Below are 24,668 nucleotides of genomic sequence, written 5' to 3'. Positions count from 1 at the left end.
CTGGACTTTAAAGGGAGAAGCCAAAGATTGGTTAGAATCGTTACCTGAAGGAGAAATTGATACATGGGATGTTTTAGTTGAAAAATTTCTTAAAAGATCCTTTCCGGCATCTAAAGTCGTGAGACTTCAAGGAGAAATTGTTACGTTCACACAAAAGCAAAATGAAACTTTATATGAAGCGTGAACAAGATTCGGAAAGTTATTGAGAGGATGTCCTCAACATCGCTTAGACACTTATCAGATAGTACAAATATTCTACCAAGGATGCGACATTACTACACGAAAAGACATCGACATAGCAGCTGGTGGTTCCATTATGAAGAAAACCGCAACTGAAGCTTACAAAATTATTGATAACACAGCCTCCCACTCACATGAGTGGCATCAAGAAAAAGAAATCGTTAGATCATCTAAAGTGGCTAGAGCCGATTCTAGCCATGACTTTGATTCCATTTCCGCAAAGTTAGATGCTTTCGAGAGACGAATGGAAAAGATGACGAAAGATATTCATGCAATACGAATTAGTTGTGAACAGTGTGGACGACCACATTTGACAAAAGATTGTCTTAGTATTGAACAAACAATGGAACAAAGAGAGAATGTTTCATACATGAACCAAAGGCCTGAAAATAATTATCAGAATAATTATCAACCGCCAAGACCAAACTACAATCAAAATCAGAATTATAACCGAAATGTTCCATACAACAATCAACAAGGTCCTAGCAATCAACAAGTATCTAATAATACTTACAACCAGCAAATACCTATTTTTCCAAATAAACCACCACAAACCGATGATAAAAAGCCAAATTTAGAAGATATGATGTCGAAGCTAGTTGAATCTCAAATGCAGTTTTTTCACATATCAGAAACAAACTAATGAACAAAATGCTCAAGCATTTAGAAATCAACAAGCTTCAATCCAAAATCTGGAACAAGAAGTGAGCAACTTAGCAAGGTTGATAGGTGAAAGAAAACTGGGGGTCTACCTAGCGATACAAATGCTAACCCCCGGAATGAAACAGCTAAAGCCACTACCACGAGAAGTGGTATTACACTTAAACCACCTGTAATACCTGTAATTTCTGATGACTCTATTTCTACTCCACAAGCACCACAGCCTGAGCAAGGGAAGGAAACAGAACCGGTAGTTGAAAAGGTTAATGAAGATAATACAGTTAAGGCTAAACCTTATGTTAAACCATACCAACCACCACTTCCTTACCTGAGTAAAATGAGAAAAGAAAGACTTGAAGCCGAGCAATCCAAATTCTTGGATATGTTTAAACAAATAAATATCAATCTTCCTTTCATTGATGTGATTTCAGGAATGCCAAGATATACCAAATTCCTGAAAGATCTAATCGCAAATAGAAATAAAATGGAAGATCTCTCGGCTGTTACAATGAATACTAATTGTTCTGCAGTGCTGTTGAATAAACTACCAGAAAAACTCTCAGATCCAGGAAGTTTCACAATTCCATGTTTTCTGGGTAGTCTTAATTCAATAGAAGCGTTGGCAGACTTAGGTGCTACTATAAATTTAATGCCGAATTCATTATACGCTAAACTAGACTTCGGAGAATTGAAACCAACAAGAATAAGTATACAAGTAGCAGATCGATCAGTAAAATATCCTAAAGGGATAATGGAGAACATGCTAGTTAAAGTTGGTACTTTAGTATTTTCAGTAGACTTTGTTATTCTGGACATGGAAGAAGATTCTCGAGTTCCTCTCATATTAGGAAGATCATTCTTAAACACGGCTAAAGCAATAATAGACGTGTTTGGTAAGAAACTGACCCTAAGTATAGAGGACGAGAGTGTTACCTTTTCAGTTGATAGAGTCATGCAACAACCGCAATCTGCAGATGATACATGTTATTATATTCAAACCATAGATTCACATGCAGAATTGTTACAAGAATTTCTAGAATTACAAGGAACGGGAGAATGTTCTTTAGGAGAAGGAACTGAACCAATTGATGAAACTGAAATGTTAGCTGCACTTATGGCTAATGAATACGAACCAACAACAGAAGAACTTCAAATGTTAAAAGAAGAAGACAGATATCGATACAAATCATCGATAGAAGAACCACCGATATTAGAGTTAAAGCCACTTCCAAACCATTTGGAATACGCTTATTTACATGGTGAATCTGAATTACCTGTAATAATATCGTCTTCTCTTACTGAAAATGAAAAATCTCGACTCATTTCTGTGCTAAAAACTCATAAACCAGCTATTGCATGGAAGATTCATGACATTAAAGGCATAAGTCCTTCGTATTGCACACATAAAATCCTTATAGAAGAAGGTCATAAAACATATGTGCAACGCCAACGAAGACTAAATTCTAATATGCAAGATGTTGTTAAGAAAGAAATTATTAAACTGCTTGATGCAGGTTTAATTTATCCAATCTCTGATAGTCCATGGGTAAGTCCAGTTCAATGTGTACCTAAGAAGGGTGGCATGACTGTCTTCACAAATGAAAAAGACGAGCTTATTCCTACTAGGACTGTAACAGGATGGCGTGTCCGTATTGATTATAGAAAATTAAATGACGCCACCAGAAAAGATCACTTTCCCTTACCTTTCATTGATCAAATATTGGAAAGGTTAGCTGGGAATAGTTACTATTGTTTTCTTGACAGTTTTTTCGGATACTTTCAAATTCCAATTGCACCCGAGGATCAAGAGAAAACCACATTCACGTGCCCTTATGGTACTTTTGCTTACAAACGCATGCCATTTGGACTTTGCAACGCCCCTACCACGTGCCCTTATGGCGATTTTTCACGACGTGATAAAAGAATGCATGGAAGTTTTCATGGATAACTTTTCAGTCTTCGGTTATACTTTTGAAACATGTCTAGTTAATCTTGAACGAATGCTTATTAGATACGAACAATCAAATATAGTTCTTAATTGGGAGAAATGCCATTTCATGGTTAAATAAGGCATCGTTCTTGGTCATAAATGAAATGTCCCGTTCATATTGATTATAAACGTTCCATATTAATTGATTTCGTCGCGAGGTTTTGACCTCTATACGAGACGTTTTTTCAAAGACTGCATTCATTTTTAAAACAACCATAACCTTTATTTTATCTATAAAGGTTTAAAAAGCATTACGTAGATTATCAAATAATGATAATCTAAAATATACCATTTACACACGACCATTACATAATGGTTTACAATAAGAATATATTACATCAAAAATAAGTTTCTTGAATGCAGTTTTTACATAATATCATACAAGCATGGACTCCAAATCTTGTCCTTATTTTAGTATGCAACAGCGGAAGCTTTTAATAATCACCTGAGAATAAACATGCTTAAAACGTCAACAAAAATGTTGGTGAGTTATAGGTTTAACCTATATATTATCAAAACATAATAATAGACCATAAGATTTCATATTTCAATATACATCCCATACATAGAGATAAAAATCATTCATATGGTGAACACCTGGTAACCGACATTAACAAGATGCATATAAGAATATCCCCTATCATTTCGAAAAATCCTTCGGACATGATAAAAACAACATCGAAGTACTAAAGCATCTGGTACTTTGGATGAGATTCGTTAGGCCCAATAAATCTATCTTTAGGATTCGCGTCAATTAGTAGATCGGTTTACTAATTCTTAGGTTACCAGGAAAAAGGGGCATATTCGGCTTCGATCATTCACCCATATAATGTAGTTTCAATTACTTGCGTCTATTTCGTAAAACATTTATAAATCTGCATGTATTCTCATACCAAAATATTAGATTTTAAAAGTGGGACTATAACTCACTTTCACAGATTTTTACTTCGTCGGGAAGTAAGACTTGGCCACTGGTCGATTCACGAACCTATAACAAATATGTACATATATATCAAAGTATGTTCAAAATATATTTACAACATTTTTAATACGTTTTAATATTTTAAGTTTATTAAGTCAGCTGTCCTCGTTAGTAACCTACAACTAGTTGTCCACAGTTAGATGTACAGAAATAAATCGATATATATTATCTTGAATTAATCCACGACCCAGTGTATACACGTCTCAGGCTAGATCACAACTCAAAGTATATATATTTTTAGAATCAACCTCAACCCTGTATAGCTAACTCCAACATTACTGCATATAGAGTGTCTATGGTTGTTCCAAATAATATATATACATGGGTCGATATGATATGTCAAAACATTTGCATACGTGTCTATGGTATCCCAAGATTACATAATATATAAGAATACATATATAATACAATATAAGTTAGCTAGGATATGATTTGTATAGAATTGTTACAATATTTCCCGTAGCTACGACAATCAAAAAATATCCAATCTTGTTTTACCCATAACTTCTTCGTTTTAAATCCGTTTTGAGTGAATAAAATTGCTATGGTTTCATATTGAACTCTATTTTATGAATCTAAACAGAAAAAGTATAGGTTTATAGTCGAAAATATAAGTTACAAGTCGTTTTTGTAAGAGGTAGTCATTTCAGTCGAAAGAACGACGTCTTGATGACCATTTTGAAAAACATACTTCCACTTTGAGTTTAATCATGACTTTTGGATATAGTTTCATGTTCATAAGAAAAATCATTTTCCCAGAAGAACAACTTTTAAATCAAAGTTTATCATAGTTTTTAATTATCAAACCCAAAACAGCCCGCGGTGTTACTATGACGGCGTATGTCCGGTTTTACGGTGTTTTTCGTGTTTCCAGGTTTTAAATCATTAAGTTAGCATATCATATAGATATAGGAAATGTGTTTAGTTGATTTTAAAAGTCAAGTTAGAAGGATTAACTTTTGTTTGCGAACAAGTTTAGAATTAACTAAACTATATTCTAGTGATTTCAAGTTAAAACCTTTGAATAAGATAGCTTTATATGTATGAATCGAATGATGTTATGAACATCATTACTATCTCAAGTTTAGTAGGTAAACTTACCAGTAGTGACAAGAAATGATCTAGCTTCAAAGGATCTTGGATGGCTTGAAAGTTCTTGAAGTAGAATCATGACACGAAAACAAGTTCAAGTAAGATTATCACTCGAATTAAGATAGTTATAGTTATAGGAATTGAATCAAAGTTTGTATATGAGTATTACCTTGATTTAGAATGATATCTTACTGTAAACAACAAGTATTTCTTGAGGTTGGATGATCACTTTACAAGATTGGAAGTGAGCTAGTAAACTTGGAAGTATTCTTGATTTTATGAAACTAGAACTTGTAGAATTTATGAAGAACACTTAGAACTTGAAGATGGAACTTGAGAGAGATCAATTAGATGAAGAAAATTGAAGAATGAAAGTGTTTGTAGGTGTTTTTGGTCGTTGGTATATGGATTAGATATAAAGGATATGTAATTTTGTTTTCATGTTAATAAGTCATGAATGATTACTAATATTTTTGTAATTTTATGAGATATTTCATGCTAGTTGCCAAATGATGGTTCCCACATATGTTAGGTGACTCACATGGGCTGCTAAGAGCTGATCATTGGAGTGTATATACCAATAGTACATACATTTAGAAGCTGTGTATTGTACGAGTACGAATACGGGTGCATACGAGTAGAATTGTTGATGAAACTGAACGAGGATGTAATTGTAAGCATTTTTGTTAAGTAGAAGTATTTTGATAAGTGTCTTAAAGTCTTTTAAAAGTGTATGAATACATATTAAAACACTACATGTATATACATTTTAACTGAGTCGTTAAGTCATCGTTAGTCGTTACATATAAATGTTGTTTTGAAACCTTTAGGTTAACGATCTTGTTAAATGTTGTTAACCCATTGTTTATTATATCTAAAGAGATGTTAAATTATTACATTATCATGATATTATGATATATTAATATATCTTAGTATGATATATATACAGTTAAATGTTGTTACAACGATAATCGTTACATATATATCTCGTTTCAAAATTCTTAAGTTAGTAGTCTTGTTTTACATATGTAGTTCATTATTAATATACATAATGACATGTTTACTTATCATTTATCATGATTAAACATAGTGTAACAATATCTTAATATGATTCATATGTAATTAGTAAGACGTTGTTATAACGATAATCGTTATATATATATCGTTTCGAGTTTCTTAATTCAATAAACACAATTTTATGCATATAACTCATTGTTAAAATACCTAATGAGATACTTACTTATCATAATATCATGTTAATTATATATATAATCATATATATGTCATCATATAGTTTTTACAAGTTTTAACGTTCGTGAATCACCGGTCAACTTGGGTGGTCAGATGTCTAAATGAAACCTATTTCAATTAATCAAGTCTTAACAAGTTTGATTGCTTAACATGTTGGAAACACTTAATCATTTAAATAACAATTTCATTTAATATATATATAAACATGGAAAAGTTCGGGTCACTACAATAAAATTTCAAAGGAAGGAATTGAAGTGGATAGAGCTAAAGTAGATGTAATTGCTAAACTTCCACATCCTACCAATGTTAGAGGAGTTAGGAGTTTTCTAGGGCATGCCGGTTTTTACCGACGTTTCATAAAAGACTTTTCGAAAATTGCCACTCCTATGAATAAACTCCTAGAAAAAGATGCTCCATTCATATTTTCGGATGAATACATCAAATCTTTTAATATTCTTAAAGAAAAACTCACTAATGCGCCAATCATGATATCTCTAAATTGGAATCTACCATTTGAACTCATGTACGATGCAAGTGATTTTGCAATGGGAGCCGTTTTAGGACAAAGGATTGAAAAATGATTTCAACCTATCTATTATGCTAGTAAGACGTTACAAGGAGCACAAACGAATTACACAACTACTGAAAAAGAACTCCTTGCTATTGTCTTTGCTTTTGACAAATTTCGTTCATATCTCGTTCTAGCAAAAACGGTGGTCTATGCCAACCATTCTGCTCTTAGATACTTATTTTCAAAACAAGATGTCAAACCACGATTAATCCGTTAGATCTTACTCTTACAATAATTCGATATTGAAATCCGAGACAAAAAGGGAACAAAAAATCTAGCCGCTGATCATCTTTCTCGTCTTGAAAATCCTGAATTAGAAGTTCTAAATGAATCGTCTATACAAGACAACTTTCCTGATGAATATCTATTGAAAATCGATTATAATGAAATTCCATGGTTTGCAGACTATGCAAACTACTTAGTATGTGGATTCCTTGAAAAAGGGTTGTCGTAACAAAAAAACGAAAGAAATTCTTTAGTGATATAAAACACTATTTCTAGGAAGATCCACATTTGTTTAAAAGTTGTCCCGATGGAATAATACGCCAAAGCGTATTTGAAAATGAAGCTAGTCAAATCTTAAACCATTGTCACATAGAACCAACAGGAGGGCATTATGGGCCTCAACTCACAGCAAGAAAAGTCTATAACGCTGGATTCTATTGGCCTACAATTTTCAAATACGCACACCTTCTTTGTAAATCCTGTGATGCTTGTCAAAGGGCCGGAAAAATAAGTCAACATGATGAAATGCCACAAAATGTCATTCAAGTATGTGAAGTATTTGACGTTTGGGGTATTGACTTTATGGGTCCATTTCCAAAATCTCATAATAATCTCTACATTCTCGTTGCCATTGATTATGTATCTAAATGGGCGGAAGCACAAGCTCTCCCAACTAACAATGCACGAGTTGTAGTGAACTTCTTAAAACGTCTTTTTGCAAGGTTCGGAACACCGAAAGCTTTAATAAGTGATCGGGGTACTCATTTCTGTAATAATCAACTTGAGAAAGTTCTCAAAAGATATGGAGTAACTCATAAAATCTCAACCGCTTATCATCCACAAATAAGTGGACAAGTTGAAAATACCAACTGAGCTTTAAAACGTATTCTAGAGAAAATCATAGGATCAAATCCGAAGGAATGGTCCATGAAATTGGAGGATGCACTCTGGGCTTTTAGAACAGCCTACAAAACTCCAATTGGAACCACACCTTTTAAACTTGTTTACAGAAAAGCATGTCACCTTCCAGTAGAAATTAAGCACAAAGCATTTTGGGCTTTGAAGACATGTAATCTTGATTTACATGAAGCCGGACGTCTACGATTAAGTCAACTAAATGTTAGAAGAATTAAGACATGATGCATATGAAAATTTGTTAATCTATAAGTAAAGAACGAAGAAATGGCATGATAAAAGAATCAGAAGTTCAAAAGAATTTAAGGAAGGAGACAGAGTTCTTCTTTTCAATTGAAGATTCAAGCTATTTCCTGGAAAATTAAAATCAAGATGGTCTGGACCATTTATAGTCAAAAGAGTTTTTCCATATGGAACAATAGAATTGATAAATTCAAATGGGATTGAATTTAAAGTTAATGGTCACAGAGTTAAACATTACATACATGATCCGATGGAAATTGACAATGAAGTCAATCATAATTTCACCACCCAAGAAAACCCTCAGAATGAAAACATAAATATGTTATCAACAACATATGAAAAACCAAAATTGGAAGATGGGGAAGCTTCAAATTGGAGTGATGAAGAAGAATTTCTATACAAACCTCTCATTCCAAGAAACGAAGAAAAATATGAACAAGAAGTTCAAGTAGAAGTGAAAGAACCAAGAAAAGATCACCCGTAAAAGGTTAACAAACCAACTCTACTTACTAAAGTAGGAGACCCATGTGAATCTATCATTTCTTGCTTGCTTAATGATGGTGCTATGTATAATGGGCTCGCAGATTTAGGGGCAAGTGCAAATGTTATGCCTCTTTCCTTATACAAAAGATTAGGTATGGGTAAATTAAGACCAACCAGAATAGGTGTTCAATTATTTGACCAAACCATTAAACACCCGGTTGGAATAGCCAATAATTTACTTGTTAAAGTGGGAAGTTTGACCTTTGTTGCAAACTTCATAGTTATTAATATGGAGGAAGACCTTGATATTCCTCTGATTTAAGGTCGCCCATTTTTAGCAACCACCGAGGCGTTCTTTGATGTAAGAGAAGGTAGAATGACACTTAGGCATGGTGATAAATCGATCACCTTTGTGAATCGAAAGTTCCAATCTTCACCAACCAAAACCGTTGAACCAATAAAAATGCCTAAGTGTGGGGAAAATGAAGCAACACCCAATGATGACCTGATAACAAAGAACCCCGTTGTTTATACAAAATTAGATGAACCCGTTTTTAACAGTTTAACGAAGAAACTTTATAAACGGATTCAAGATGCTAGGATTAAGGGGAACTTTAAGTTATGTAACAGATTAGTATCCAATTTGTCGCCTAAAGAAAAGGCGATGTTAATTGAATTTGTGAATGTTACAGAGGAAATCAACAAATGGTTTGAAGCAAAAGTCAGAGATATGAAAGTTGTTGATGGTCCAATTGAAGTCAATAATGAAGTTAATCACAATTTCGATACCACAGCTAACTAAGTGTGGAGAGATTCAAATGTTTTAAAGGATAATATAATGTTGTCTAGAGTTAGATTTTCTGTTTTCATGTAGTTCTCGAGAATGGAATCCGCATTGTCTTTCCCTAGCAGACCCTAAAGAACTAGTCTTCTCCCTCCATTCTGAATTTTTATTTCTTTTAGGTTTTACGAGATGAAGAATTCCTTTAATCTGAACCATGGTCTACTACTACACGCTATGATTACTAACGTAATAATAACACTTTCCCAAGTGAACTGGTATCATTTATAAGAGGAAAAATGGACGAAGTGAGGAAGAACTCAGGAAGAATCATAATAAGACACATTTTGGTAAAGGAAAATCAAAATCCGCAACAAAAAGAAGAGCACGACACCTTAAAAGATGTCATAAATGCGGAAAATGGTCACATGAAGGTAAATGTTCGAACAATCAAACACATTCCAATTCTGAATTCGTTACTCTATGCAGAGAAGGACCATTCATATGTTTAGAAGAAAAGTTATTGAAAATTCGAGGTTACGCTTATGTAGCTATGGAAAACCAAATCGAATGACTCTCCTATGAGTCGACTAAAGCAGGTCTCTGAGAATTTTATCTCATAGGTAAGTATGTACAGTTTTTATTTTTATTTTATTTTATTGCTTTTAACCTTTTGATAATAAACGCTGAATCGTTCGCTATAAAGTATTAAATTGATATTCAATAAAATTAGGTATAATAAACCAAAATTATTGATATCATACAAAAATTTAATTCATCACTGCGAAATTTACTGTTTATTCATAAGGTATAAAAATCTTTAATCAATCAATCCAAAATATTTCAGAAATTCGTCAAGAGTAAAATTAGGTAATATAGCCGAAATGACTTTACCCAAAAGAGGGACGTATATTTATGCTAATATTTGATTGATTAAAGTGGGATAAAAGACCAAAAAGATTTTTATTTTTACCTTGTTTTTAAAATTAATATATAACTATATTATTTTTAAATATAAGATTGTAAAATTAAATTATATAAAAAATAATAATATTTATATGAACTTTTATTAAGATGCACATTTTAAATTTAAGTTTGGTGTGAATTTAAAAACAAAAATGTACTTTATTTCATTAAGTTAAAAAATGATTTCTAAAATTCGTCGTAAGTTGAAGACTAGGTCGTTGAACCGAAATTGCTTTACCCGAGGGCCGGACGAGAAATTTTATTATCATTATTTTTAATTGATCTAAAGTATGCCAAAAACATTAAAAAAACCCAAAAATCTTTGCTTTTAAAACAAACGCTTTAAAATGACAAATTTTAAAATTTTGTTGAGGGACAAACTAGGTAAACGTACCGAAACGACCTCAATCTAAAACAAAATTTTAAATTAAGTAATTATTTGTTTTATAAGTTAAAGGTTCTATTAAAAAAAAAATTTACACCCCATGCGATCGCATGGGGTTTGTACATGTATACCATGCGATCGCATGGACCAAAAAAACTGGACAGATTACAAAATCCATCGACCTGCTCTCTGTCCTCACTTCTCCACACACACATTCATGAACACACACACACACACACACACACAAATTCACTCAAAATCTTCAATTTAACACCAAAATTCACGAAATTTGTTGCTATAATCCGTTTCAATCATGCGTTTGTTCAGAAGTTTTTCAAAGAAGGTAACAATTCCACCCCTAAAACTCTTTAAATTCGAATTATATTGTTCTTGAGCAAATTTTTACCTAATATGATTTTGATAATTTCTAGTGTAATTAGAGTTAAATTATTCATATATTATGCTTGTATAACCTAGATTAATGCTATTTAACATGATTACAAGCTTTAAACTTCAAATTTTTAACAATCTAGGGTTTGTGTTCTTGAGCAATTTAGGGTTTTTTGATATAAACAGGTTATGGCCGATTTTTGTTATGGATTATTGCTAAATTAAGTAGTGTAACATGTTTAGGTTACTAAATGATCCAAACTTTGATCCTAAACATGATTTTTGAGCATCAAATTGGACTTTTTAAGTCTAAAATTCATGAACTTGATTATTTTGATATAAATGTCATTTGAAACTTGTTTAATTGCTAGTAATGGTTATTTAAACATGTTATTTGAGTTGAATGCTTATGAACTTTGTATGCATTTTCATATATGCTTATTTGAAAAATTGTAGAATTGATAAAAATATGAAAATGAGTATAAGTTTAATATGGATTAAACATGTTATTGTAATTGTGTTAATTTGTTATTTTGCTAACACTAATGCATATTTGGATGCACAAATTTTGTGTTTAATATGTTTTGCAGAGAAATACAGATACTGACGGTGCATCATCGTCAAGACAATCTGAACAAGAACCACAGCCAGAGATGCCACCTGAGCCACAGCAAGAACAACAATATTATGATCAACACGTACAATATTATGAACAGGAACCACAATTTTTCATTGCCTACATACAATTTCCGGTTCACCATGTAATAGAACACTCAAGAATTCATAAACATGAGTTACATCCCAATCTAAGGTTTGATAGAAGCTGGAGAGATTACCCAACGTACCAACGTAACAAATTTAAGCTTTGCACCAAAAATGTGGAAGTACCAAGGGTAATAGATTGGGAGCCTTTGGAAAGGGTCAACCTAGCTAACTCAGTTAGGCTATTACTAATCCAAAGGTATGGCAACTCTTCTTTTTCTGATTGGGAACGTTTATTTACCACTCGTAGGCCTGTATATAAGGAGTGGTGTGTTGAGTTAATGAGTACTATAGCCTTAAATAAGGATGTAGATAGGTTAGACGATAGTACTTTTCTTAGATTTTTACTTGGAGGTAGGATGTACAGGATGTCCATGATAGACATGGCTAGGGCTTTGCAGATTTACACCCCCGTTGAATTATTATCACCTGATTGTACAGCATTAATTTATCAAGGTGAGAGGGTAGATAGAGATTTTGACGCTAACGCCATATGGAGGCGTATGTCAAATTTTAATGTGTTTACAAGGGGAGGAAGACACTCCTATTTAGATATTAATAAGGCAGAGCTTCGCATAATTTATAGATTTTTAGCAAACTCGATTACACAGAGACGTAGAAACAAGGAGAAAGTGGCCCTAAACGATTTATTCTACCTTAAGTGCATTCGAGACACTAGAGGCTTTGTTAATACCCCCTACTGTGTTAGGTATTATTTGTTCAAAGTTGTGGAAGGTATACAGGACGGGGGAATAATAGGAGGAGAAATTTTTGTTACTCTCATTGGAGAGTATTTAGGTGTAGATAGGGAACACGGGGGTCCAATGATGGTGATTGAGGAACAAACCGATACTATAGGCTTGCAGGTTTATCAAGGTGCAAAGGTATTAAAACGGAGACACAATATGCCAATACCATATCAGGGCACCCATCCACATGTAGAGAGGGGTTCGGATGAGGAGATGGAGGAAGCAGATGACATTAGGGATGTCATTAGGGATAGTTATACTGATGTTTATCAGCATTGATGTTAAAGCAGAGGGGTACGAAATACTATTATTTTTATTGCGAAATACTATTAAATACGATACAATTTTACACAAGTTATTTATTTATTTATAGAGTGGATATACCTAAACCTTGCTACAACACTTATAGGCAGTGTACCTAATCGTACAGTAGTGTAGTTTTTAGTAATTCCGATTCGTTCCACAGGGAGCTAGCCAAGTTTAACGCTATATTTTTAACAACTATATTTATATAAAATATATATAATTATATATAGTAATATTATTATAAAAGGGGATTTTTACCGTTTAATGACCGGTTTGTTGATTTTAAATAAAGCGTAAAGATAAATGACGATAATATAAATGACAGAATTTAAATTGCGATAAAGTAAATTGCAGTAATTAAAATGACAGTAAATAAAGGTACGATGAAATATGAAATAAAAATATTATGCTTATTTAAACTTCCGTAATCATGATGTTTGATGTTTTGATTTTAATTTATTACCCTGGGTTAATTGTCCTTTGTCCTGGTTTATTTGATACCTATTTGGTTTTTGTCCATAATAGTCCATCGGTCATAATTATAAAATGCTCGTCAAATTAACCTTATTCCCAAAGTCAAATATTCCAACTAATTAGGGATTCGAACTGTAACAAGGTTTTAACACTTTGTTTAATGATTACACCAGGTTATCGACTGTGTGTAATCCAAGGTTTTAATATTTTGTTAACAATTACACCAATTATCCTTGTATGTAATCCACCCCTGTTTTAATGAGATATGAATATTAATTTACCCACTTGATCAGAATGAATAATCAATTACCCAACCCGAATAATTAAATAAATGATCGTAAAAGATGTCGTATAAACGTCACTAAATAGAACATACATAATCATTTTAATAATTATTAGATTAACTAATTTGAAGATAGGTTCGACAGGTTCTAATGAGTTGTCATTCGATTAGACAATACCCCCTATCTATTAATAGTCAATAGTCTAATGTCCCACAAGTGTCGGTCTTTTGTCCAAACCTTAATTATGGTACAAAATTTAATAACCCAATCTTAATTTTTAGTCCAACATCACGATTACTTTAGCTTAAATAAGCATAATAATAACTTAGTTACGAGACATTAATTTAAAAAGGAAGAACATAGCTTACAGTGGTGATTAATCGCGTAGCGTTACACGGACAGAGTTCCGACTTTAAAACCCGTAAAACATTTCTTACAATAACCTTATTATTAAATTAAAATTAAAATTATAATTATAATTATAAAATATAAATATAAATATAAAATGAGAGAAAGAGTTTGGAAAAGGGGTGATAAATTCGTCCGAAAAATGATGAATTTTAGAATGTGGCCTGCTACAGTAACTCATGCGGTCACATGAGATTTGTGCCTTCTGGCCATGCGATCGCATGGCCGTCATTTTCTGGTCACATACTTTTTGGCTCCTAGCTTGTCGACATATTTATTTAATATATATAATATATATATAATTTTATATAATTATATATATATATATATATATATATATATATATAAATATTATATTCATGTGCATAGTTGATTTTTAATTTTAGCTTCGTTGCGTCGCGCGTTGAGAGTTGACTTTGGTCCCGGTTCCGGATTTTCGAACGTCCTTGCGTACTATTTAATATCTTGTACTTTACGTTTCGCGGCTCGTACTCTTGTAATTTTGAGACGTTTCTTATCAATAATTTGAACCACTTGGATTGTACTTTGTACTTTTGAGCTTTTTGGTCGTTTGCGTCTTCAAATCGTCGTTTTCTTCTTTTGTCTTCACACTTATTTATTTAAACGATTATTACATAAAAATAGAACAATTACAACTAAAAGCTTTTCATATTGGAAGGATATTGTGCTTAAATATATGTTCATTTGGAGCACTATCAAGCATGTAGATGAAGTGGAAATGAATAACCAGGCTAGGCATCATCAGTATGAGCAGTGGAGAGCTGCGGATGAGTATGAGCAATCCAGGCGACGCCAACACGATAGCTGGCAAGTTCATCAGCACCAGATCATGAGCCAGCTATCATATCAGGTACCATATAACTATATCCTGACTCGACCTGCTTACTATCCACCACATCAGCCTAATATACGACCGCCCTTTAACCTGTACGACCCCAATCAATCCTATCAGGACACCTGTCACCAACCATGGAACCCGAGCGATGATATGAACTGGAATCCATATCCAAATTGATAGTGTTCCATTGGTGATTTCTTATCTTTTATTATTTTTATCTATTTATGTTAAACATTTAACATTTTGATGCTTTTATGTAATGTTTAACAGTTTTATTATTTTGTATTAATATTTCATTTTTGTAATTTGAAAGTGGGATATTAAGTCCCATTTCAAAATACCATGCATGTTTATATTTGTATTGTATGTATTTTATCTCATGTATACAACAGGGTAAAGCAGCACATTTTCAAATACTGGTATTAAGTTCAGCAAAAGCAACTAATTTTGATGACAAGATGCAAAATAAATGTGATATAACAACTGCACGAATGAACAAATGAAGTGCACCATTTATCATTCAAACAAACAACAATATGTTTGGAAACTTCGGTAAAATTTAATCATTTTTCTATGCTAATCACCCTCAATAATTTAAATTGTTACTGATTTCTTGTAAATGAGGGCATTGCAAGATCTTAAGTGTGGAAAGGGATTAAATTCTTTCGGTTTTAAAAATTTGACTTATACACTTGGTTTAATAGCCACCGTTAAATTTTACTAGTAAAGTAGTAGTTGTATTAGAATCTAGTGCTCTCTGATAATAAAGAACAGCCCTATTCTTATATACTGACTACCCACTTCTAGTAAAATTTTTAAAAATTTTCAACTAAATGAACTCAAAATCATGTTTATACATATTTATGAACGATAAAACTAGGTGTTAACACCGAAATTATTGTTACCTCAGAAAGGACATAAATTGAAAAACAACTCAAAACGCTTGAATTCATTTAAAATGGAATAGAAGAGAATAAAAAGACAAAGAAAGAAATATAAAAGCCAAGTGTGGGAAAAATTTACCAAGTTATTTAAAACATATCACATATTTTTGTACAAATAATTGAAGATACTTTTGTTTTGGACGATATTAATCAGTTTTACCCAGTTTATTTTATTATAAATGGAATGTAAAAGGAAGTAAGTCTTTTGAGAAAAAGACACGCGCTTCTTGATTTAGGTCAGGAAGTTGTCGTCCAGACCAGTTGTAGAGTCTACGAAAAACCTTGAAAAGTTTTCTCGAAAATCAACTGGAAATCCACGGACCTCAGCATCAAACAGGGTCGCCAAGTGGTCAGACTTATCCTAACCATGAGAGGATCTGTCTCGTACAATGGGGGCACCGTGCAAATTAGCTTATAAGACTAATGAATCAGATCCCCGGAAAGGATAATCTCCTTAAAGATTAAAAATCAGTATTTAAGTCTGATATTACTCAATCGTTGAGATTGACTTTAAAGATTGAGAATTACAAACTCATGAAATTTGATGATATCTAAACTCGAGCTTGAACGAGAAAATATTTTGATCAAATTACAAACCGATTTGTTTTCTGAAAACCCATTTTCAAATTACCATTGAACGTAAAATCCTAAGAATTCACCGGAATTCATTAGGTCACCTGAACTAAATCGGGTGTCAACCGTAAGAACGGTGGTTGCATAGCATGGTCGAAGACATGACCTTGTGCCAGACCAAAAAATTATAGGGTGATCTTTACTATTGCTCCTACAAAGGATAGTAATTGCATCTGACACGTTGTGAACCATGAACATCTGCATGTCATTAGGCATTGCCTTAACAGTTGCTTGTTCAACGCTTTCCTTTACAACCAGACGGTAGTTTACTGAAAGGTAATATACGGAGCAAGTATACTGGACGTGTTACTTTCCTAATACAAGGTTAGCAAGTGGGTGACACAAAACCATAAGTTTTGAGCTAAAATTTTCAAATCTGAAACCCACAAAACCCACAAAAATATTTTTCAAACACCGGTGAAGGGTTATTCCAGAAACTTATCTAGGGTAAAAGCTAGAATGAATTTTCAAAAGATCAAATATTTTCCTAAAGATCCAATTTCCTAAAGGATCTAAATTTTTATAGTCATGTGGGACTGTAAACCACAATGTTACTATCATTGTTCATACTGCCGTATCAAAATCACTGATGTACAAAGTGTGAAGAATAAAGAAGTGATTCAAGTATGTTTTTATTCAAGTTCTATATTGCTTGAGGACAAGCAAAGCTCAAGTGTGGGAATATTTGATAATGCTAAAAACGAACATATATTTCATAGAATTATCCTTCAAGAAAGACAAGCTTTTAGTTGCAATTGTTCTATTTACAAGTGATATTTGTTTAAATAAAAAAAAGGTGAAGACAAAAGACAGATTCGACGATTTGAAGACGCAAATGACCAAAACGCTAAAATGTACAAAGTACAATCCAAGTGGTTCAATTTATTGATGAGAAACGTCTCAAAATTAGAAGATAATATCAAATGATTGATTTATCAGATACATTGTGATATGATTACGGGTCTATGTTATGAGGTCCACTGTGATTTAAGAAATCTATTCTTTTTGACAACATTCGGAAAATGGTAAAGTGATTTATAAGTAAGAACGTGGAGTGTAAATAACTTAGATGTTGGATATCGACAAGTTAAGTAACTCGACATTTTTCATTAAGATGATTTCATACGTTTATTTAACCTTTGAACTTTATCACATGCTTCACCAACAGACTGTAATTTAAAAAACTTGAAACCTATTATGAATATATATGATTCTACTTTTCTTGAACTTTTATGATATAACGATTTCCATTATTTTAACCTTTAAACAAAATGATTCTTAAATATATTTAGTTTTGAAAAAGAAAATTATCATATTTATTTGATTTAGTTTCAAACGTATAAAAACGTTTTCAGTTTAAAAAGAACTTTATTACTAAAACGTATATAACTTTTATAAATATCTAGAACCACTTTTGATAATTCATTACTTAACCAGTATGATAAAGATAACGATATTTATATTTTATTTTATTAAATATATATAAAGATTTAAATTAATATTATATATATTTATACGCGTATTATACGTACATAGTTTTCTACTTTTACTATACTTAAACTTTACCTTTACTTTATTTTTACTTTACTTTAACTCTAATAATTCACTTAAATAATTCATACTTTAATAATTCACTTTAATAATTCATACTTGAATAATTCATACTTTAATAATTCACTTTAATAATTCATACTTTAATAATTCACTTTAATAATTCAAAAGTCTATTATAAATAGAATTCAATAGGTTTCATTATTTCATAGAAACTTGAAAATATTTTTCTCTAAACTCTCTCAATCGATTTACATATATATATATATATATATTTACTCCTTATTATTTCAAGATATTATTAGTATACATAAAATATTACGACGGGGTGCTGTCCGAGTGATTTCGAAATTGTTTTTCGAGCGGGATAGAGCTAAGTAAATTATGGGTTATAGCTATGGAGGTTATGGGTATGGTTCGGGAGTATTGCTCGTGAGTCAAACTAGTGTTTATCATCTCCGTTGCGTCTACGTACTTTTCCTGCAATATAGAAACTCAATATTGATACGTGAGCACTCATAACTTAACTTTTATATATTATTAGTGTATCCCTGACTAGTGCTCGAGTATATATATAGGATTATGCATGCTTATACGTTCGTTATTGTTGTTAGATAGGTTATGTCGAATCTTGAATTAAATACATATGCTATTAAGATAAGGTATATGATATGCATGTCGTTAGAAAGCTAGCGAAAATTTTAGAACTTTTCATTTAGATATCGAATGGTTTCGATGAACGGTTTAGAAGTTATAGTCAATTGATTTTTGTATTATTATTAAAAATGATTATTATTATCGTCGTTATTATTGTCGTTATAATCTAATTATTATTATTATTATTATTATTATTATTATTATTATTATTATTATTATTATGATTATTATTATCATCATTCAAATAGTTATTAGTATTATCATTAATATTATTATTATTAGTATATTATAATTAAAACTAATATTAGTAACATCTAATTATTATGATAACTATTATTATTATTATTAATATGAACGCGATATAAAAGATGACTAAAAGCTATTAAGCGAAGCGATTAGGAAATAATGAGTATGAGTATCATGATGAAATTAAGATATTATAAGATATTGATTTAAAGGAAAAATATCGTTTTAATTATTTTACTATTATTATTATTATTAAAAGTATTATTAATATTAAAACTATCATTTTTACTAAAATTATTATTTTTAATAAAAATATCATTGTTAATATGAAACATCATTATTATTATCATTTTAGTACTATTGTTAATAAAAATTATCATTTTATCATTTTTAGAAAATATAATTCTTGTTATTTTTATTAGTAGAATAATAATAATTATTACAAAATAATACAACTTTTAATTATTATTATTATTATCAATATTATTTTATCAAATAAATATGTGATACAAAGATATTTTACTACATATAATATAATTACATTAATAATACCTATTATATTATTTTTATGATATTAAATGAACTTTATAAATTTTATTACTTAAGATATATAAAAGTATATTTTTATTATATAAATTTTAATATAAAATTTTATTTATTAATAAAAGAACTATATTATTTACTTTAATAAAATCTATTAAAAATATTTAAATAAATAAAATGACTATATTTAAACTATATAATAATCATGTATAAATTTTGGAAGACATTTGGGTCAATATGACTTTTGTTAACTTTTGCATATTTAGTCTCGAGCATTAGGATTGTGATACACTACGACTTGACCTAAATTGTTAGGCAGATATTGATCAAACATATAAATATATATAATTAATATAGGTTCGTGAATCCAAGGCCAACATTGCACTTGTTCAATGACGTCATATGTATTTTTATTACAAAATACAGTATGGTGAGTTTCATTTGCTCCCTTTTAAATGCTTTTGCAGTATATATTTTTGGGACTGAGAATATATGCGCTGTTTTTATAAATGTTTGACGAAATAGACACAAGTACTCAAAACTACATTCTATGGTTGGATTATCAAAATCGAATATAACCCCTTTAGCTTGGTAACCTAAGAATTAGGGAACAGTACCCCTAATTGATGCGAATCCTAAAGATAGATCTATGGGCCTAACAAACCCCATCCGAGGTACGGATGCTTTAGTACTTCGATTTTTATACAGACGAGAGGATTCTGTTATACAGATGAGAGGATTCTGTTTTGGGGATATTCTATATGCATCTTGTTAATGTCGGTTACCAGGTGTTCACCATATGAATGATTTTACCTTAATGCAGACGAGAGGATTCTGCTTGAGGATAATGTTTATGAAAAATGAAAATCTTGTGGTCTAATATATTATTGGAAATGATTTTACCTTTATGCAGACGAGAGGATTCTGCTATTGGAATTATGTTTAATAAAAATCTTGTGGTTTATTAAAATAATGGAAATGAATGATTATGATAAACTAATGAACTCACCAACCTTTTGGTTGACACTTGAAAGCATGTTTATTCTCAGGTTTGAAAGAAATCTTTCGCTGTGCATTAGCTCATTTTAAGGATATTACTTGGAGTCATTCATGGCATATTTTGAAAGACGTTGCATTCGAGTCATTGATTTCATCAAGATTATTACTAAGTCAATTATAGTTAAATGTATTATGAAATGGTAAGCATGCCGTCAACTTTAGATGTGAATAAAGTTTGTCTTTTAAAAACGAATGCAATGTTTGTAGAATGTATCATATAGAGGTCAAATACCTCGCGATGTAATCAACTATTGTGAATCGTTTATAATGTATATGAACGGGTCATTTCAGTTGATATCAGAGCGGTGGTCTTAGCGAACCAGGTCTACATTAGTGTGTCTAACTGATAGTCGTTAGGATGCATTAGTGAGTCTGGACTTCGATCGTGTCTGCATGTCAAAAGTTTTGCTTATCATTTTTGTCGGAAATTGCCTGTTTATCACTCTTAGTCTAGAAACATTTTATTGCATTGATTGCATGAATAGTGTATAGACAAAATTCATATCTTAGTATATCTGCTAAATCATATCCTATCGTATCTGTTACTGTAAACTTTGCCTGACATATCCCGTAAATTTCTCCGTAATCTACGAAATCTTTTGCACTATATATATAGATATTCTATGTGATTAGAATACCACCCGATTGCCGAAAAATCATTTCATATCAAAAATCGTTTATTCAATCATACGAAATGGAATTCGTCATTAGTTCAAGTCCCTCGAATTCCGATATGGAATCCCACTCTAGCTCCGAAAGCAGTGTGATCGGAATGGATCAACCAATTAGCCATCATCTATTCTGGATGAATTGGAGATGGGTTCGTAGCCTTCTCAATCATTGGAGACAAGAAGAAGGTGATCCCTTCCATTCATCACATTGTCCTCTTGGCGAAGAACCCGAAGCACTTACCGGCGAACCTGTCTGAAACACCATTTTCTCTCTCATTTTCAGAGTATCTCGTCACGATTATATACTACATCAAATTCTAGATTTTATTTATCCGCTCGTCCGAACCGACAATCACCCCGGTGTAATAAAAGAAGTCAACGAGCTTCGCGCTCAGGTAGTGGCTTTGGAGAATATGGTGCAAAGGTTACAAACACCAGCAGCAGCACCAGCAGCATAACCATCATCAACGCCAACAGTACCATTACCAACCTCAACCACAACCGCGTCGTAAACCTCAACTTTACAATCTGTCCCACGAGCACCAATGTCATACGCCCTGTAGATACCAAGGAATACCAACAACAACAAACGATGAAGTGTTGATTCATAACTTCATTGGAGAAACACTCCGCGGCGATTATGTAATCTCTAAAGTCTTAGAGATTATCTATTCTAACCCTAACCATAAATCAGATGAGTGAATCGAAATGATAGAAAGAAGAGTAGAAACCCTGACAAGAATGATGCGTGATTTATAAGCTAGACTTGTTTTACCAACAGCATCAACAGTACCGTAGCATCACCATCACAGTCAGTGCCGTCAGTGTCATCAGAATCAGCAGCACCAATAACATCACAAACTCCGTCAGTTCAAGAATCACCGTGGACATCATTACAAATCAATAACGCGTATATTGTATCAATGAGTTATGAAGTATTAACTCATTCCCTCTGAAGAAATTATATGTATATTATATATATATATATAAATTTTGAGATCAAAATAAATCTTTCGTACTAAGCTATTATGTATGAATTAAATAAGGGTAAATACTACTCGATTAAATTCATATTACTAATATGCTAAGATGTACATCCTTCCTTAACAACTTAACCATCGTTAACTATAATCTCTATTTTAATTCAATAAATTCCATCTCATAATAAATCAAGTGTATTATTCAAATATATGTTTGATTTTACACTTTCATCATCGATGTACTCGAAACTTTTCAAATAACATCATTCGTACTTTGCGAAATTCACAAGAATTCCACGAACCGAACATCATACATCAACAAATAACGAAGTATTGATTCATAATTTCACTGTCATTAAAGAAATACTCCGTAAAAGTTATGTAATTTTTAAAGCCTTTAGGTATTATTCAATTCTAGTTTCAACCGTAAATCAAATGAGTTTAATTTAACATTAACTCATTAAATCTATGTTACATCTGAAGAAAATATACATATATATATTTTCATAAAGACTGTAATAAAATTCTTTTGTACAAAATATTAATTGTGAAATTTTTTTTAACGGGTAGGTAATACCCGAGAGATATATAAATTCACAATTAATATGTTACATTCTTCGAATCTGATTCAGCAAATCATCCATTATACTCCCTACTTTCACAACAATATACATTCTTTTATAGAAATCAAAACAACCATACTCATTCAAAATTTAATTACATATTCTGATTTTGAAATCTCAGAATTCAACTCGAGATATGACCAAAATCATCACTCTTAGATCCATACATCTTTCACAAGCTATACTTTGACTTCAAAACTGTGTTAGAACATCATATGTATATTAATAAAGATTACAATATGTGTTCAAAACCCTTCGAAATTCTTGAAGACACTTCAAATAATGAACAATCGAGATGATGATCCAACCACATATTAACCACAGTCTTGCATCTGAAAAGCTCTCGAAACCAGAGTCATAATTTAACACGTATCCGTGTCAGACCCTTTGGCATTTATTAGCAAAAATAACTTTGCGATTCCTTTTCAAATTAGTGTAACACCCCAGCTTAACATGACCACAATATTGTCCGCTTTGCCCGCAGGCGCACGGCTTTTTCTTGGCCACCACACACGAGAAGCACTTTCCCAGGAGGTCACCCATCCTGGTAGTGCTCTCGCCCGAGCACGCTTAACCACAACGTACTCGCACTTCTAATCAGCCTGTGATCCCAAAACGCGTTGTGTCATTTAAGCGTGAGTATTACCTTATAATCCCATGATCACTCATGTTCGTGGGCGATGTGGGATTTGCCTAGGGTGTTACATTCACCCCCCCTCGGGGACTCATCGTCCTCGATGAGGTTTGCCCCACCACTCCCAACGGCACATGAGTGGCTCTGATACCATTCTGTAACACCCCAGCTTAACATGACCATAATATTGTCCGCTTTGCCCGCAGGCGCACGGCTTTTTCTTAGCGACCACACACGAGAAGCACTTTCCTAGGAGGTCACCCATCCTGGTAGTGCTCTCGCCCGAGCACGCTTAACCACAACGTACTCGTACTTCTACTCAGCCTGTGATCCCAAAACGCGTTGTGTCATTTAAGCGTGAGTATTACCTTATAATCCCATGATCACTCATGTTCGTGGGCGATGTGAGATTTGCCTAGGGTGTTAAAATTAGTCAGTTTTGTCACAGCTTCAGCAAGTCAACTTCGACTTTTCAGTTGAAACAGTCTTATTATAACCTTGATATAGACGTTGCCCTTTCGTCATCGTTACCGGAGAACCTTTTATGTCTCACCACATTAGAAATAAACTTACCAACAACTTCACTGATCTTTGACTTTCCCAAAAGTCATTATATTTATCGAAACCCCATCATTTACTCATCCGCATCTTGTAACAAGAATTGTCATGACAATTACTGGAATCAGCAATCAGTATTTTGAAATCTTGCAGCATGTCTCCGCCAACAGTTATAGGTGTATATATAACGTCTATCTCCTATACTTATATACTTTGAATGTGAAGTTTCTGAAAAACACCCTAAACTGCGAACTAGTTCTCCGAAGTTTGGAAAATGCTGATGAAGCAGCAAAAACTGTAAACGACCTTAACAGTCAAAAGTTTGATAATAAAGGATAGTGTGTTGGAAAAGCTCAGAAAAAGAGAAGGTATGGAACTGGAAAACGGATTAAGCAAACTATGAAGGAGGCTGTGGACAAATCACAAAGACTAAACCTGCCTTCAAAGAATCTAAATGATTCAGTGTCTGCTGAAATTATTATCAAATACCTTACTCCTGACTCTAAACCTTTGTGAATAATATTCTTCATCATCCTCTGATCTTAGATATTCT

Source organism: Rutidosis leptorrhynchoides, chromosome 7, assembly GCF_046630445.1.
Source record: "Rutidosis leptorrhynchoides isolate AG116_Rl617_1_P2 chromosome 7, CSIRO_AGI_Rlap_v1, whole genome shotgun sequence".
Taxonomy (NCBI): Eukaryota; Viridiplantae; Streptophyta; class Magnoliopsida; order Asterales; family Asteraceae; genus Rutidosis; species Rutidosis leptorrhynchoides.
The sequence above is the reverse complement of the archived record's forward strand: the minus strand, read 5'-3'. Positions refer to the sequence as shown.